Source organism: Pocillopora verrucosa, chromosome 5 (assembly GCF_036669915.1).
Source record: "Pocillopora verrucosa isolate sample1 chromosome 5, ASM3666991v2, whole genome shotgun sequence".
Classification (NCBI taxonomy): Eukaryota; Metazoa; Cnidaria; class Anthozoa; order Scleractinia; family Pocilloporidae; genus Pocillopora; species Pocillopora verrucosa.
In genome coordinates this window covers 16890104-16899302 of record NC_089316.1, presented here as the reverse complement: position 1 = coordinate 16899302, position 9199 = coordinate 16890104, and the positions used below count along the sequence as shown (strand labels likewise).

The 9199-nt window shown below is 37.1% G+C and overlaps 1 pseudogene; it reads right to left on the bottom strand.

Annotated features, from left to right (window-relative positions):
* Positions 1-1748: 1748 nt before the first annotated feature.
* LOC136276888 (geranylgeranyl pyrophosphate synthase-like) lies at positions 1749-8836 on the bottom strand (annotated as a pseudogene).
* Between the last annotated feature and the right edge of the window lie 363 nt (positions 8837-9199).

The following is a 9199-nucleotide window of genomic DNA, read 5'->3' as shown; positions in this document are numbered from 1 at the left end:
GCATTTCCTCTAGACCAAGAATAGAGACTTATGGCTATCAAACACGAAACTCCAGAGCGACGAGATCAAATGGACTCGTTTTAAACTCTACGCGAGCTCTCCTCGGTTGCCGGCTAATGCTCAATGCCTCTATCTGGCTACTACTCATTCAGTTGGCTAATGATGCAGAGTTGCAGCCTAGTCCCGGTCAAGCTCAGAGCCTAAACGATCCGCGAATTTGTCAATACCTAGCTAGCTTGCTAGCGACTATGAAATACACATGGTGTGCCTACTTGTCACCACCGTTTACTAGCATAAATCACTGCGATTTGTTAAAAAATCTAACATAACACCCTTACCTTGATTACTTATTATTTTATTAGCTGTTTCGATTATTATATTACGCCTGGGTATTCCTTTTTGACGGGAGCCCAGATTTTGCGTTAAGTTTTGTATCATAAGCTAGACACGCAATAATTGATACCGACACAAATGAATATTTACCTTGTACTAAGATTTTTGTTTACGTTGAATTGAAAATATTAGAATATTAATTAATAAGCGGGTTGTTGCTTCAACGCTATTGAAATTTATAGTACTCAGACAGGAGAGCAAAGCGTGATGCGTCTGGGAATAAAAACTTTTAGGGGCCTTTTACATGATATCGGAATGAGTTTTGTTCAAGAACGAGTTCATATCGGTTGCCACATGATACAAGAGTAAAATTTATCCAGAACGAGTCATCTCTGAATGAGTTTATTGGGGTTTTCATTCCAGAACGAAACGCTCATTCTAGACGACCTTTTGTACCTGGATAATGCAAACGCGATACGACACTTATATCTGTATGAATCCTCTTTAGGAGCGCGGGAAGCATAGGAAAAGACAGAAAAGGACCTAAATACTTATTTTTTCACTGGAGGGCGAATCGGAAATGGGTGAGGATGTTTCTCGTACCTTTTAGGGGTCAAAATCAACGATCTGGTACCTTTTAAGGTGTCTCAAACTTTGGCGGACCACCAGAGACCTAGCTGGTACCTTTTAGGGTATTTTTCGCTCAATAAAATACCTGAAAAAAGCACTACTAGGACGATTTTAATGATCTGACTTGAGCCTCTAAAGCACATCGGTCTAGGAGTTTTTTTTTGTTGTTGACATTTTTCAATTTTTTGCTTTTGAATTGGTACTTTTTAGGGTTAGACATCAATTGTTGCCACTCCCACACAGATAAGACTCAGGTACCTTTCATAATTTCATAATTTTCATAATTACCCGATACAAATTACATGTGAAGATGCTTCCTGGCTCAGTCAAGTACAGACTTTTTTCATGGCAACACCTCCTGTAGTTTGTAAATAGAATAAAAGAAATGGTAAGTTTTTAAGCTCGGTAAAGAAATAGAGAAATATATTTTCACGTCTCGTCACGAGCGTGGGACAAAGAAAAACTTCTGAGACGCCACGTGAAATCGAACCTCAGACCCTCGGATTCCGCCCTGGAGACTCTATGGTGAGCGAGATCTATTACGAAGTTCTGCATACTGTTAAGATCAGCAATGTTGATAACGTCATGTTTGTAAGTAGAATAAGAGAAATGATAAGTTTTTGAGCTCGGTTAAGAAAAAGAGAAAGATGTTTTTCGTCTTGTCACAAGCGTGGGAGAAAGGAGAACTTCTGGGTCCCCATGAGGAATAGAACCTCAAACCCTTCTGTAATTGTATCACATGTCTGAGCATTTTCGACAACGATCGAATTATTACGGGCTTCTACTTACTTGTCCTCCATTTGCTTGAGTATTACTTTAGTGTACGCAAATGAGCCAATCTGCCAGAAAATAAGCAAACAAACAAACAAACACATTGTTACATTGATAACACAATACACATGTGTTCTCAAAGTCAGTACTGACCAGGAGTTTGGTCCAAGCATGTCTCACTCACCTGTTCTAAACAATCTACAAAATACTTCTTAACGTCTACGTCAGTTGTCCTCTGTCTCAAAATATCTAAGCAATGGGGAATTAAGGTTTTGAATAACTCGGTAAGCAACAATTTTAACGAGATCTGTTGATTATTAATTAGGCTACTTTAGTTTAAAAAAGGGTCGCATATAATCGGTCTTGGTCTCAAGGAAAACAGCGGCATTGTCGCCAGCAGCCACAGTCTGCAGTCACGGGCTTAATTTTTAGTTCGTTTTCAAAGCAAGCAAAGGGGAACGCAAGGCAAGCGCAAAAAGTGCGCCAAAGCATGTGGTTGATAAAATGCTCCTCCTCTGGAGACTGACTCGCACATGGCGCTCGCCTCACGCATGCCTCCTCTAGCCCGAAAAACAAACAAACGAATTATCAAACAAAAAAAAGACAAAACAAACAAACAAAAAAACCAATCAACGAAACAAACAAAATAACTGATATTTTTAAGGCTACTTAGCCGTGACTAATTAGTAACAAAAGATAACACAGCAAAACCTTAATACGAATCCCTAAATCTTCTCTTACTTCGCTTCGTTTATGACTTCCCACGTAGCATAACGCCGTAGTCGTCGATGCGTCGTCTATGTGAGGATTTTCCTGACTCGAGCGCAATACACGACCACAATGTGCGAGGCATTCCTGAAAATAACCCTCTTCCTTTACATGAAGCCCCCTCTCCCCCCCCAACCCTTCCCCTCTGCTCTTAAAACCATACTCACCTCCCCAGAGACCCGACCCAGCGAACTTTAATGAACTTAGGAGGGGCTACTGAAGGACAAATTCTCAGAAAGGATACTCAAAATTCTGATGCTTTCAGAGTCACTGCGGATGACATGAATGATCGGAAATGAAAACTTTCCTTCCGTTAGGTCTTCACAAAAACTTTTGTATTCCTTGTACTGTTGTGAAAAGAGTAAAAGTGAAAAACGGGTTAAATTTCATTCACTTACATATTTGACATACGCAAAGAAATGTAACCAAAAGATTACTTACAATTAATCAAATCACTTCCTACCTCTTCCGAGAGTAAGTTGGCATAGTCATCTCTGATTTGGAAAAACAAGGCGAATGTATCCAGTAATGGAACGAAGTTACTGAAATTATACAAGAAGATACGTGGATAAATGTGATTAAGACGGGCGTAGAGAAGAGTGAGTGAAGATTTATTTGAAAATTATGTGGATTTGTGACAAGAAAAGGTAACAATCAGTTGTCTACAATGTGTTTGTTACCACATTTGGAAAACAGTTGGACAACGTCCGGTAACAAACCATCCAACAAACAAAAAAGGAACTAAACATTTCAAAGCAACCTTTTTAACATTAAATTTTTTTCGACCAAAAAATTGAAACAAAAGGCATTGGCTGCCTGAATCTAATAAGGAAGCAATTGCAATCAATAAATGTCGTGATTTTATATTCTCTAGCTGACATGGGAAATTTTACACACACTGTTTTCTTATCTCCTCTGTATTGTACTCCCATTAATATCTCAAGAGAATTCCCAGTATTTTATTGAAAGGTTATGTCTAAGAATTATAATAAAAGATCACCTTCTATTTCCACTGAAAGATTGCATCAGCCTCACAGCCAATCTAAAAAGGCCTCCCGTCTCTAAAATCCATAACAAAGCCATTCAACAAAATATGTCGTAGACATTTTCAACTGCAACAGTATGTGTGATTAAAGAAATTCTTAACATTTCACGCCTCCAGTGAAGATGGTAAGGAAAGTCGACTGCTAATGGGAGCTGTTAGTTTGTATAAAGTCAAATGTAGGGAGTGTCAGAAGGTAAATTTGGAGGATCAATAATATTTGTTATTGGCCTCATCAAAGTTCCACAGGTCAAAATAATATTATGATTCAGTTGAAAGTGTACATCTCCTCCTTGGAAAAAGAAATCCTTCCAGAAGTTGCATATAATTTATGTGTATATGAAAGCAATGTATGCAGTAATAAACACTACTAATGTAATAAGGCCTGAAATAAGATTCAGGCCTGTACTGGATTTGAACCCATGATGTCTGTAATACCAGCGCAGTGCTCTACCAACTGAGTTAACAAGGTCATTGGGTTCAAATCTAGTACTGCTTAAATAGTGTTTGTTATTGTGAAGATTGCTTTCTGCATATTCATTTCTTAATCTGCAGTTCACATTTAGGATATTCATATATTCACAGTCATTTGTAATTTATAAGACTGTATAGTTACATGCAGCTCCAATGTACACAAACTTTTTGTTAAAACACTAGCACAAAGAGAGAAAATAGGGCTTAGTAGGGCTAAATCAAAAGTAGGAGACAAGTTTAAGTTTGAATGGAAGCTTACTTTTCTTGACCATTTCATGATACTCATCCTCAGATGGGCAGGTGTAACTGTCTCTCCAATAAATATCCTTCTCTGGCCTCTGTGAAGCTCCAACAGTTCCTCTGAATGAAAAAGTTGCAGAGAAATAACACAGATCCAAAAATACACTTCAAACACAAAAAAATAATTAAACATTTATACATGTTATTCATCCCTTTGGAGATTACTGGTAGTTCATTAACTCTTATTCTAACAAGGAACATATTCTAGACTTTTTTACTCTTGTAACCTATTTTTCAGCTTAGTGATGTATTGCAATTGTGAAGAGAACTCACATCTAAATCACTTCTACAAATTGTTGTAGTTAGTGGGTTGATACTAGAGCTGACATCTACTTTACAGGAATAGTGGTAATGACATTTACTGAGGCTACCAACAATATCTATTCCACAAGCTAAATATAATCCCCTGGTTTTGCACTATAAGAATTATAGAGGATTTATCTGTTAGAACCTGTAAATATGTTTATACAATCTGGATGGTTCAAGGACAGCACCTTCTCCAAAGCTTTGAAGTACATGTAGTTAGCACTGTTGATTGTGTGAGCCACTCCATAAATCTGGTGAGCAACTAATAAATTATCAATGAAAAGAAAAATGTAAAGATGGTTTATGCACATATATCCATTAGACCTGCATTTCAAAGGAGCCCCTCAGGGGGTACGAGCAAGGAAGATCCTGGTGCAGCATTCTGCTGTGTGCTGTTAACACTATTTGGATCAACAGCCAGTTACACTACTATCAGTAAATGCATTGATTGTGATGAGACAATACATGGAATCCCTCTTTGTAACTTTGAGTTATCTTCTATATCATCAATTCTGTGAAAAAAGAACATTACAATCATGCTAGTGTTACAAAGGTACTTTGGTCCTGAGAATTACTCCAGGGCATTGGATTATTTGGCAAATCATATGTGGTTATTTAAAAATTGAACATAGGATATCAATTGGAAACATAATAATATTCAAAATAATTTTAAGCAATTATGAAGTGACTTTAGAAAGTGTTTAAATGGACATGCCATCTGATGAAATGAATCATAATAGGCCATGATATGTGTAGCTTAAAATGGACTGGCATTCAAACCACCTATACACAAATGATTAATTTCTAAAAGTGACCCCTTTTCTTCAGTCTATTAATGATTACTCTTAAGCATGGTATACTCAACCTAATTAAGTAAAAATGGTATTGTTATATCAGAAAGCCATCCCATGCTTGAGTATCAGCTGTAGATCATTCAATGGGGGTGCCTGCTTACTGTTCTGTATTTATTTAAACCCTCCAAAGAATGTATGTAGCAAAATTTGAATATTCCCTGAGCTATTTGTACATCAAGTAATCAGCTTAGCTTTGCTTTCAACATCTGCCCTGGGCTTTAAATAGAAAAACCGTGATTCCTAGAAAGGGCAACTTAAACGTGGGAGTAAAATTGTAAAATTATGAATTCAAATTAATTAAAAAGAATAAATAATCACCAATAAAAAAAATAGTCAAAAATTTTATTTGTATGAAAGGAAAATGATTAAACTTTCTTCAATTTTCCATGCAAAGCCAAACTTAAACAGTGTTTAGCCAAAATCGTTTTCGGTCAAGTGAACCAATTCTTAACTGTATGTTTCAATTCATTCACCAGCAATTTGTTATCCATCAAATTAGACTTCTGAATGTGCATAATGAATTGGGTCATATATTTTATATAAAGAAAAATAGAAATATGCAGCTACTTTACAACCAAACCCGGTATATAGAAAACCTCTTGCAAACTTAACGAGAATATTCGATGTTAATCTTGCTATATATTAATACATATGTGACCCTCCACGGGAAAACGGACACTAACGCTTTTCCGTTTAAGCTGCAAAACCGTTTACTATCCGTTTATATCCGTTTAAACGGTTCATGAAAGCGTTTAAACGGTTTGCTTATCCGTTTAAAAAAATTTGCATCCGTTTAATGCTTTAGCTAAAACGTTTAAGCGGTTTGCTCATCCGTTTAAAAAAATTTGCATCCGTTTAACGCTTTTGCCAAAACGTTTAAGCGGTTTGCTCATCCGTTTAAAAAAATTTGCATCCGTTTAAAAAAATTTGCATCCGTTTAAAAAAATTTGCATCCGTTCGACGCTCTAGCAAAAACATTTAAACGGTTTGCTTACCCGTTTAAAAAAAAAAAGCTATCCGTTTAAAGTTCCACGGAAAGCTTTGGACTGTTTGCCTATCATTCTGTAATAGGCAGTTCGAAGTATCAATCTTACGTTCGCTCGATACTCGCCGATTCTTGAAATACAGAAAGACCGTATCTTATTTTGGTTTTATCTATTGCGTGATCATAGTAAGCGAGTTCCGTCGCATCCTTTGACAAACAAGTTAAATCGGCTACTCTCTTTCTGTTTATATCATCTTGATTCATCATTCTTGGTTTTATTGACAATCATTTTAACGGCCCCGCTTGGTGCGTGACACCGATTCGACCTTTTATTTGCAATGGAACTTCATTGCGTTATTTGACCTTGAAAGGTCTCGGCTTCAGACAAGGTGGCGGCATTGCATATGCAAATTTGTTTCGCGAAACTTCCGAACAGGAAGAAATGAAGTTCATTTTCAATACTAATAAGAATAAACAAAGGAGAAGATTATGAGTTTCTCGCGGAAGCCGTTCAGGATATTCGGCAGCGAAACTATTCTCAGTAAATTGCGCTTATTTCATGAATGTCACACGAAAGCGGCAGTAATTAACCCAGAAATAAAATGCGCAAGTATATGCTAGTTATTACTTTTCAAATTATCATGCTAAATATTTTCGCTTTAAAGGATAATTATCCGTTGTCACTCTGAAAGTTTTTCCGCAGAAGATCTCGCCGGCTCAACCACAGCCGTTAAACATTAATTTTAAGCTCATCGTTTGTCGATTTTGGTCAACCGTTTCTCGGTTTAAGCCATCCGTTTTTGGACTTTGGTCAACTGTTTAACGTTTCGGGCTGACCGTTTTTATTTTTGGTCAACCGTTTAAAAGTGTGAGCCATCCGTTTTTGAACTTTGGTCAACCGTTTAACGTTTCGTGCTATCCGTTTTTATTTTTGGTCAACCGTTTGAAGGCCTAAGCTATCCGTTTTTGGACTTTGGTCAACCGTTTAAATTTTTTGCCATCCGTTTAAGCGGTTATGGCATCCGTTTAAACGCTCGAGTTAACCGTTTACTATCCGTTTACAACCGTTTTTCGAGACCGTTTAACGGAAAAGCGTTAGTGTCCGTTTTCCCGTGGAGGGTCACATATGCCAGGAGATTCGAAAAGGGTAATTTGTATTTTAGTAGCTACCTTTTCCTACATGGAGCAAGAGTCTGTTGAAGGTGAAGACATCCTAAAACACACAAGAGGACTGAATAAAATAGAAATATGCAGCTACTTTACAATCAAACCCTATATCTTAGATACTTGTAGCTCAGTTACTACATCACGGGCGACGAGCGGGGATAGAAAAAACGACCCAAATACGAGTGGTCAGCTGTGAAACAACTTTCATACTTCATGTATAGACAGTCATATATAGACAGATCATTTGTAGTATCAGGAAACAATCGTGTTGTAGAGCCGAAGTGTAAACAGTTTACTTCGCTAAATAAAATGTTAAGCAATTCAAAAGTGTTGATTGTACATATATCTTTTACTGCTTTAATAAACAATGAAGGCATCGGTGGCATCCGAAAGGTACCAAGAAGAATTAAATGTACGTTTTGTAGTTGCAGAAAACAATCGTGTTGTAAAGCCGAAATGTTACCAAGTTACACTTCGCTACTTAAAAAGTTAAGCAATTTTCCTCTAGCTTTAACTGGAACAATACTTTTAATGCTCTATTAACCAACGGAGGCATCGGGAAAGGCATTGGTGACACCGGGAAAGGCATCAAGAAGAATGATATTCACGTTATGTAACTTGTTGTGTGACGAAAAAAACGTATCTTGACTTGTTCAAAGCATTGATCACAGTTGGCTTCCTTTTCACTTGAATTTTGTATCCACAGCCTAAGATGAGAAATTTAAAATTTCTATCAGCTGAAGTTCTTTTACTGCATGTTATATCTATTCAATCGCCCCCAATTCACGTGGAAAAAAGGCAAGTAGGAAAACACTGAGCTTCGAGAAACAGCCATGTTAAGGCTAATGTATTTACCATTCCTTAAATATTTACAATCAAGACCACTCGTTTAGGAGACCTTTTCTCAAAAGATCCACACGCGCAAATAATGCTGTTTTCCGTTCGAAATGTTTTTCTTCCTATTCAATTGAACAACTGACTTAGCGTTTAAGCCGAGAAAAAAATCACAAAGTTTGAATTCTGGGATGTTGTTCACTGTTGGCTCCATCAAGTTACGATTCTGCACCATTGACGCTCGTGAAAATCTATCTTTCCCTCGAAATATCCAAAACAATAATTGCCTTCAACAGAAAAGCCATTGAGATGTTCTTTCAAAAAGTCGATCTCTAAATCTCTTAACATTGTTGGCTTTTGGTCTTCATCCATGGCAAAATCTTCCAGGAAAAGCAAACTACAGTTCGAAAACCAAGTTCCTGCCAAATTTGATTGACATTTTTGACAACCGGAAATCATGATACTTTTTTTTTCGTCACGCAGCTAGCTACAAACCATATATATAATTATTCTTGGTGCCTTTCCAAATGCCTCTGGCTCCCTCTCCGAAGCCTCCATTGTTTATTAAAGCAGTAAAAGATATGAGTTCAATCAACACTTTTGAAAAATTGCTTAAACTGTGAAGTAAACTGTTAACATTTCGGCTTTACAACACGATTGTCTCTGGAACAACAAATTATATGTCTCTATATGAAGTATACAAGGTGTTTCACCGCTGACCGCTCATATTTGGGT